The sequence below is a fragment of the Myotis davidii genome, unplaced genomic scaffold (genome assembly GCF_000327345.1).
Source record: "Myotis davidii unplaced genomic scaffold, ASM32734v1 scaffold88, whole genome shotgun sequence".
Classification (NCBI taxonomy): domain Eukaryota; kingdom Metazoa; phylum Chordata; class Mammalia; order Chiroptera; family Vespertilionidae; genus Myotis; species Myotis davidii.
The window spans coordinates 3,239,142-3,249,191 of NW_006300377.1; the positions used below are offsets into that span (position 1 = coordinate 3,239,142).

Here is a 10,050-nt window from a genome sequence, read left to right on the forward strand (position 1 = left end):
AAGAAGAGGAAGAAGAAGAAAAAGGTAAGATAAAAATTATGAACAGCAAATACACGTCTATCAACAAGTGAATTTAAAAATCAAGTGAATAAATAATTTTATGAACAGAATAAACTGGTGAATATAATAGAATCAGGGGCATAGAAAGGGAGTGGACTGACAATACTTGGGGGGAAAGGGGTGTGGGGGGTGCAGGAAGAGACTGGACAAAAATCGTGCACCTATGGATGAGGACAATGGGTAGGGAGGGAGGGAGGAGGGTGTGGTGGGAACTGGGTGGAGGGGAGTTATGGGGGGGAAGAGAAACAAATGTAATAATCTGAACAATAAAGATTTAAGTAATAAAAAAAAATGGACTCTCTAAGTTATTCAGATGTTCAGGTTAGTTGTCAAAGACTTCAAAGTATGTTCAGAGAACCAAAGGAAATGAAAGGAAAATGGTTTTGTCCTGGATGGTGTTGTTCAGTGGTTAGAGTGTCAGCCTGAGCATCAAGGTTTTGATTCCTGGTCAAGGGCATGTACCAGGGTTGCAGTTTGTTCCTCGCCCTGACAGGAGGCAACCAATCCATGTGTCTATCTCACATAGATGTGTCTCTCTCTCTCTCTGTTCTCCCTTTCTCTCCCCCACCCTCCCTCCCTTCCATTCTCTTTGAAAAGCAATGGGAAAAATATCCTCAGGTGAGGATTAACCCCCCCAAAAAGGAGGGAGAGTGGTTTTAGTGCGTGAACAGTTAAGGAATTTCAATAGAAATAAATGTAAACAATTTTTTAAAATATATTTTTATTGATTTCAGAGAGGAAGGGAGAGGGGGAGAAATAGAAACATCAGTGATGAAAGAGAATCATTGATTGGCTGCCTCCTGCATGCCCCCTACTGAGGATCGTACCCGCAACCCAGGCATGTGCTCTTGACCAGAATTGAACCTGGGCCCCTTCACTCCACAGGCTGATGCTCTATCCACTGAGCCAAACCGGCCAGGGCAATGTAAACAATTTTTAAAATGAGAAAATAAAAACAGAAACTTAAGTCATCATAATGGGGCCCCTTAATTTTCTCATTGTACAAAACACATGTAAAAATGGACAAAATTGTCAAAAACATATTTCTGGCCAGTAGAAATATATAGAGGTAGAAGGAAGTTGAGAAGTGTTTATTCTTTTTAAAAAATATATTTTTATTCATTTCAGAGAGGAAGGGATAGGGAGAGAGAGATAGAAACATAAACAATGACAATCTTTGATCGGCTGCCTCCTGCACTCCCTGTACTAGGGATTGAGCCCGCAACCCAGGCATATGCCCTGACTGGGAATCAAATCTGAGACCCTTTAGTACGTAGGCTGACGCTCTAGCCACTGAGCAAAACCAGCTAAGGCGAGAAATGTTTATTCTTGAGAAAGTTTATTCTTTCTTTTTTTTATTGCACATCACTCCTTGACTAAGTAGTTATGCTAAAAATGCTTACTGGGCCCAAGTGGCAGGGCCAAGCAACTGGAACATGATTCAGAACTCAGACACAGTGAAAGACATACCTGCACATGATCAAGAGACATTTCACTGCCATGAGACAATAAGGCAGGGAGGAATTCTAAAACACATTCGATAACTCCTATAAGTCAAGAAGCTTATCCTACCTTGGTGTGAGAAATGGCTTATTTTGTGATGACCATATGTGGGAATAGTTTAACCGCCACTAAAAACCCCAGAAGGGTTTTTGTTTTGTATCATTTTATATAGATATACTTTTTTTGGTAAACGTAAATGCAACACGTAAACATTCAGGATTGATCCCAGTCTTCTGGAGCCAGCTTCTCTGGGGTCAAGGAGGAAATGTTTGAATCACCATTCATTCATCTTCCACTGGAATGACGTAGAGCCCCTGTCAGTTCACCTGACTTACAGAATAGCCCAGTACTGCTTTTGGCAACACAAACAGGCTCTCTTGCCTCTCCTCATTGGTGATGCCTTAACATGGCTCCTCCCTATCCCCCTACTCTCAAGCAGGTCTTTAGTAATAAACAAAACACTAGCAAAAAAAAAAAAGGAGTTGTTCCTCTGGACTCTCTTAGATAAGAGTCTCCCTCGGCTTGGATTGAGGACCCATGCCCCACAGGTGCCATCAACTAGATTGCATGAAGGGTGTGGGTGCAGGAGTCAAAATGGCTAAAACAAAATTGGGAGCCACCTGTCCCCATCTGCAGGTACAACCTAAGATGCCTATAGATGTGGCCAATGTGACATGTTCACCGAAGAGATGCAGAGGAAATGGGATGGGAGGGAGGGTGTCCTTGGCAAAGTCATCTGCCTGCTCTCCTTCACTTGGCCTTGCCCTGGGCATCCACAGCTTCCATAGCTTTATGCACTGTCTCTTCATCCTCAGGAACTGCATGGGCTTGATGGGCGTCAAGTTCTTGTCCAGTTCATAGACAATGGGAATACCAGTCGGCAGGTACAGCTCCATGATAGCCTCTTCAGAAAGACCCTCCAGATGTTTGACAGTGCCCCGAAGGCTGTTGTCATGCACTGCAATCAGTACCCATTTCCCCTCCTTGATTTGGGACACTGTTTCTTTATTGCAAAAGGACAGAGCTCTGGCAGTAGTGTCCTTTAGATTCTCATAGGAGGGTAGCTGATCTTCAGTGAGGTCTACATACCTGCAATCCTTACTGATATTGCTGTAAAAGGGATGATTGGGCTCCATTGGGATATCATAAGAGTGCCTCCAGATCTTTACCTGGGCCTCGCCATGCTTGGCAGCAGTTTCTGCTTTATTAAGGCCTGTGAGACCCCCATAGTGCCACTCATTGAGACTCCAAGTCCTCACTACAGGCAGCCACATGTGATCAATGGCACCCAGCATTCTCCAGAGGGTCCTAATTGCTTTCTTTTGCACTGAGGTGAAGCAGATGTCAAACTCATAGCCAGCATCTCACACACCTGCCCGACCACACTTCACCTCCTTGTGCCCTACCAGGTTCAGCCACTGAAGCAGTGCTCTAGGTTGCATGTGCTCTCCCCATGCCGGATCAGCACCAGCTTGTAGGCGGCCATAGAGGAAGTTTTGAGTGCAGTGCAGACAGGCTCGCTGAGACGGGCCGGCCCCCGCCCCCCAAAAGTGTTTATTCTTTAATCTTGGTAATGCTTTGAGCAAGTACAGTGGGAGTCTTGTAGCCTTCTTCCTGGGGTTTCTTCCATCTGTCTCTACCTCCATCACTCCAGCTCACGTGACAAGAAATATCCTTTGGGCTGTGTGAGCAGTATCATGGTTGTCAGTGAAAGCACCAGCTTTCCAATAAGAAATATTGGAAAAACACTAGTCAGGAGAAATCAAGGAAACCAAAATCGCATCTATTGGTCTCATGGATTGTGGGTTTATTTGTTTGTTTGTTTTAATGTACAGTGGGGCCTTGACTTACGAGTGTCCCGACTAACAAGGTTTTTGAGATACCAGCTGTCTCTCAGCTGATTTTTTGCATTGAGTTGATAGAGTAATTTGAGTTAACGAGCTCCTTAACGAGCTCGGTCTTGGAACGAATAAAACTCGTAAGTCAAGGCCCCACTGAAATTCCGCCAGGTCAATAATTTTTGATGCTACTTCATAACTGTAATGTTGCTACTGTTATGAATCATAATGTAAATATCTGATATGCAGGACGGTCTTAGGTGACCCCTGTGAAAGGGTTCGACCGCCAAAGGGGTCTCGACCCCACAGATTGAGAGTTGCTGGGCTAGGGCTTATGGATCGTGTTTTTGAAGTGAGCCTCCCTGGTCTGCAGAATGATGAATTTGCATTTAGAAAATTCAAGCTAATAACTAAGGATATTCATGGCAAAAACGGCCTGACTGATTTCCTGTGGATGACTCTTACCTGTGACAAAATGTACTTGTTTCACCCCTAGAGTGCCGGGGAGTGCGATCACGCTCCTCCTGTCTTTCGCCAAAAGTGCCAGGAGCACTATCAAAGCTTCGAAATGGCGTCCAGTTCTAAGTCTGCTTTTATTAGTGATGATGATATTGCTAAATATGTCAATGTGGTAAAGGTTTCCTTAAGTTTTTGAATATGTAACTTCATTTACTTGCGATTCATAATTTTTTTCCTAAACTGCTGTAAGATCAGCAAAAAAGCCTTGGCAATTTTAGCATAGTTCCTAGGATATTGGTTGGCACTCAAAGGGTTCATGGGCAAAAAATGGCAGACCATGATTGAAGCTCATGTTGATGTCAAGACTACCGATGGTTATTTCCTTCTTCTATTCTGTGTGGGTTTTACTATAAAAAGCAACAATCAGATTTGGAAGACCTCCTGTGCTCAGCATCAACAGGTTCACCAAATCTAGATGATGATGGAAATCATGACCCAAGAGGTGCAGACAAGGACTTTGAAAGAAGTGGTCAATAAATTGATTCTAGATAGTATTGGAAAAGACATAGAAAACACTTGCCAAACTAATTATCTGTTCCGTGATGTTTTTGTTAGAAAAATTAAGAACTTGGGCAACTGAGGCCTCAGTACATGAGGGATACTGGTCAATAAGCAACATGGGGAAGGAGAGGAACCAGGGTGAGGGGGCCACCAAGCACAAGGCACTGATGCCCACCTTCAGCTGGGAGGAAATTCAGAAGCACAATGTTGTGCACCAAGTGGCTCATCATCGACAACAAGATCTACAACATCACCAAATGGTCCAGCTGGCACCCGGAGAGGCCACCAGGTCATTGGGCACTACACAGGGGAAGATGCTACAGATGCCTTCTGCACCTTCACCGTGACCTTGATTTTGTGTGCAAGTTCATGAAGCCCCTGCTGATTGGTGATCTGGCCCCAGAGGAACCCAGCCAGGACCAGGGCAAGAACTCCCAGATCACCGAGGACTTCCAGGCCCTGAAGAAGACTGCTGAGGACATGACCTGTTCAAGAGCAACCACCTTTTCTTCCTCCTCCTCCTGGCCCACATCATCATCATGGAGAGCATCGCTTGGTTCACCATCTTTTACTTCGGCAATGGCTGGATCCCAACCGTCATCACACCCTTTGTCCTTGCTACCTCTCAGGCCCAAGCTGACTGGCTGCAACACGATTATAGCCACCTCTCTGTCTGAAAGAAGTCCATGTAGAACCACATCATCCATAAGTTCATCATTGGCCACTTAAAGGGTGCCTCTCCCAACTGGTGAGGCATCACGCCAAATCCAACATTTTTCAGAAGGATCCAGATGTGAACATGCTGCACATGTTCATCCTGGGTGAATGGCAGCCCATTGAATATGACAAGAAGAAGCTGAAATACCTGCCCTACAACCACTAGCATGAGTACTTCTTTCTCATTGGGCCGGGCCTTAGCAAGTTTGGCTCAGTGGATAGAGCATTGGCCTGTGGACTGAAGGGCCCTGAGTTCGATTCTAGTCAAGAGCACATGCCCCGGTTGTGGGCTTGATCCCCAGTAGGCGGCATGCAGAAGGCAGCTGATCGATGATTTTCTCTCATCACTGATGTTTCTATCTCTCCCTCTCCCTTCCTCTCTGAAATCAATTAAAAAAAATCCTATGTAATAAAAGCATAATATGCAAATAGACCCATGAACCAGGAGGTCCCGGTTCAGTTCCTGGTCAGGGCACATGCCTGGGTTTTGGGCTCGATCCCCAGTGGGGAGCATGCAGGAGGCATTTGATCAGTGATTCTCTCTCCTCATTGATGATGTTTCTACCTCTCTTCCTCTGCCTTCTTCTCTGAAATAAAAAATATATTTAAAAAGAGAGTCACAGAAGGGCTAAGATAAGCTCTCTACATATCTCTAGCTGACTGAGAAACTATCTGCATGTTCAAGAGAGACCCAAGAGAGCCTGATAAAAAGCAAAAATCAAGGGAGAGCCCTAACTGGTTTGGCTCAGTGGATAGAGCGTCGGCCTGTGGACTGAAGGGTCCCAGGTTCAATTCCGGTCAAGGGTATGTACCTTGGTTGCGGGCACATCCCCAGTAGGAGGTGTGCAGGAGGCAGCTGATCGATGTTTCTAGCTCTTTATCCCTCTCCCTCTCTGTAAAAAAAACAATCAGTAAAATATTTATTTTCTAAGATGATTCTAATGTGCAGCCAAGGTTGAGAACCACTGAGTTAGAGGGTGAAGCTTTATGAGCTTCAGGTGTTTGACCTCTACCAAAACCATTGGCTGACTGCTAAACTATGCAGATACTTAGAAACCCAGGTGATACCTAGAAACCCAGGCTAAAGTAAAAGTAAGAATTAAAAAGAAAACTGAGCAGAGACATCAATGGAATCATACTGTGTGTGTGTGTAAGAGAGAGAGAGGGGAGAGAGAGAGAGATAGTTTAAGTACAGGGAAGTTACTAAAAATAACAGCCCTTCAGAAAAATAAAACAGAATCCAGAGTTGCTACAATATGTTATCTAAAATTTCTAGTTTGTAAACAGATGTTATAAGACATGCAAAGAAGTATCAAGAAAGTGTGACCCATGCTCAGGGGAAAAATAATAATCAACATAAATGAATTTTGAGTGGACTCACCTGTTAGACTTAGCAAACACTTCAAAGGAACTGTTAAAATATGTTTAAAAATTAAAAGAATCTGTGTTCAAAGATTTAAAGGAAAATGAGATAATAATTACACAACAAAGAATGGTTCTAACTACTTTTTTTTTTCTAACCACTTTTATTCAGCATTGTACTGGAGGTCCTAGCCAATGTGATAATGCAAGAAAGTGAAAGAAATACAATTTGGAAATGAAGAAAAAAAACTGCCTTTATTCACAGATGAAATAATCATGTACCTAGAAAAATTCCAGTGGATGTACATAAAAGCTACTGGAATTAAGTGAATTTGGCAAGGTTGCAGGAATATAAGATCAATATACAAAAATTAATTGTGTTTATATATTAGCAATGAATAATTGAGAATTAAAGTTTTAAAATGTATTATAACATCCAAAAAACATGAAATAGTTTTATAGAAAACTATAAAACGTTGCTGAGAGAAAATAAAGAATTAAAAAATGGAGAGAGATATACCATTGTAATGGTTAAATAGTGTTCCTCCCAAAATCATGTACACCTGAAGCCTCAGTATATGTCTTTATTTGGAACTAGGTTTTTTGTAGGTATAATTTGTTAAGGATCTTGAGATGAAATCATCCTGTATTTAGAGTGTGCCCTAAATCCAGTGACTGGCATCTTTATAAGAAAAAGGAGAGGGAAATTTGGACCCACGGAGACACAAAAAAGAAGGCCAGGTGAAAATGGAGACAGAGATTGGAATTATGTTGCCCAAAGCTAAAGAATGCTAAGAGCCTCTGGAAGCTGGAAGAGGCACAGAGGGAGATTTCAGAGGGAATGTGGCTATGCTTTTTGTACCTCTAGCCTTTGTACTTCTAGCCTTTACCAGTATGAGAGAATAAATTTCTGTTGTTTTAACTCACCAAGTTTGTGGTAACTTGTTCTGGTAGCCCCAGGAAACTAATACAGTCATGTTCATGTTCATGGGTTGGGAATGATTAAAATTATTTGAAAGTGAACAATGAAATTGGAGGGCTTAAATTATCTAACATTAAGACTTACTATAAAGCTACAGTAATCAAAACAGTGATATTAGTATAAACTAAATCAATGAAACGAAATAGAATCCAGAAATAGACCCACACAAATAAGGTCAGTTGATGTGCCAAGGTTATTCAATGGGGAAAGAATACTGTTTTCAGTACACGGTATTGGAATAATTGGATAATGGTAAGGAAAACATGAACCTTGACCCTTACCTCACATCACACATAAAAAATAAATTTAAAATGGAACATAGACCTAAATTTAAGAGCGAAAACCATAAAACTTGTAAAAGAAAACACAGGAGAATATTTTTGTGATCTTGAATGAATGAATGAGTCACTAAAAGCATAAAACAAAAAAGAAAAATGATAAACTGGAGCTCATCAAGATTATAAACGTTTGTTATTTAAAAGATGCTACCAAGATATATGAAAAGTCAAGCTACAATCTGGGAAAACATATTTACAAATTAATTGCCGAACAAAGGACTTATTTGTGGGATATATAAAGAGTTCTTTGTAACTCAGTTAGAAAACTAATATTATGAACAGATTGTCCAAAGAAGTTATACAGATGTCCAACAAATATATGAAAAGATGCTCAACATCATTAATCATTAGGAAAATGCAAATTAAAACCACAATAAGATGCTACTATATACCTTAATAATGGCTAAAATTAAAAAGACTTCCTGCCCTGCTGAGTGCTAGGTTGGTGGAGCATTCTATGAACCAAAGGGTTGCCAGTTCCATTCCCAATCAAGGCATGTGCCTAGGTCAGTGATGGCGAACCTATGACACGCATGTCAGAGGTGACACGCAAACTCATTTTTTTGGTTGATTTTTCTTTGTTAAATGGCATTTAAATATATAAAATAAATATCAAAAATATGTCTTTGTTTTACTATGGTTGCAAATATCAAAAAATTTCTATATGTGACACGGCACCAGAGTTAAGTTAGGGTGTTTCAAAATGTTGACACGCCGACCTCAAAAGGTTCGCCATCACTGGCTTAAGTTGTGGATTTGATCCCTGGTCAGGGTACATGCAGAGGACGGCCGATCAGTGTTTCTCTCTCACATTGATGTTTCTCTTTCTCTCTCTTTCTTCCTCTTTCTAAGCATGTCCTCTGGTGAGGATTACAATTTTAAAAAGACTTCCTACACCAAATTTTGGCAAGGTTGTAAAAAACTGGAATGCTCACACTGGTGGCAAGACTATATAATGATACAAAACTTTGGAAAATTGTTTGGCAGTTGTGTTGTTTTTTTTAATCGAAAGGTATATCTTCCATATGACCAGGCAGTCTACTCATAGATATTTATCCAAGAGAAAATAAAGGATGTGTTCACACAAAGCCTTGTAGAGGAATCTTTATAACAGTTCAATTTGTAGTAGCCAAAAACTGGAATCAAATCCATTGTTCATCTGTTGGTGAATGAATCAGACAGAATGCTACTTAGCAGTCATAAGAAAAGAATTATTAATACACATAGCAACATGGGTAAAGAGCAAAATAATTTTGCTGAGTGAAAGAAGCTATACTGTGTGATTCCATTTATATAAAAATCTAGGAAATGCAAACTAATCTATAGTGACAGGAAGCAGATCAGTGGTTGTTTGGGGAAGAGGGAGGGAAGGGAAGGGGTTACAAAGGAGCATAAGGAATCTTTGGATGTGATGGATATATTCATTATCCTATTGTGGAGATGGCCTCAGGTGTACACACATGTCAAAATTTATCTAATTGTAGACTTTAAATATGTTCAGTTTATTGTATTTCAGTTATACCTTACTAAAGCTGTAAAAAATTGAACAAAGATTTAAATAAACTTAACCAAAGAAAATATATGACTGGCCAATAAACACATGAAAGTATGTTCAACCTCATTAGTCACTAGGAAAGTGCAAAATAAGTCATAGTGAGATACCATTGGAGTAACAAAAAATAAAAAGATGAATTCCAAATATTGGTGAAGTTGTAGAGCAACTGGAACTCTTAGACATTTTTGGGTGGAAATGCAAAATGGTACAGCCACTTTGTATAACAGTTCACTGTTTCTTATAAAGTTAAACATAACACTTATATGTAACTAGCAATACATACTTATAAATATTTACCCAAAATAAATGAAAACATGTTTACAGAAACATTTGTATTAAAATATTAATAACACCTTTGTTTATAAGAACTGAAAACAACTTAAATCTATGAATAGATGAATGGATAAGTACATTTTGATATCTCTATAATGGTATATTACTAAGTAATAAAAAGGAATGAACTACTGATATGCACAATTATTGCTGAATCTTTAAAACATGTTGCATGAGCCCTAACCGGTTTGGTTCAGTGGATAGAGCATTGGCCTGCGGACTCAAGGGTCCCGGGTTCGATTCCGGTCAAGGGCATGTACCTTGGTTGCGGGCACATGCCCAGTGGGGAGTGTGCAGGAGGCAGCTGATCGATGTTTCTCTCTCATCGATGTTTCTAACTCT

General features: G+C 40.6%; 1 protein-coding gene and 2 pseudogenes across 5 annotated transcripts in view; 2 read left to right on the forward strand and 1 right to left on the reverse strand.

Moving 5' to 3' along the window:
- KIAA0319L (KIAA0319 like) overlaps positions 1–10,050 on the forward strand; it is a 119,056-nt gene that overhangs the window by 67,640 nt on the left and 41,366 nt on the right. The window lies entirely within an intron of this gene.
- LOC102772746 lies at positions 1,721–3,151 on the reverse strand (annotated as a pseudogene).
- On the forward strand, positions 4,493–6,739 carry LOC102771037 (annotated as a pseudogene).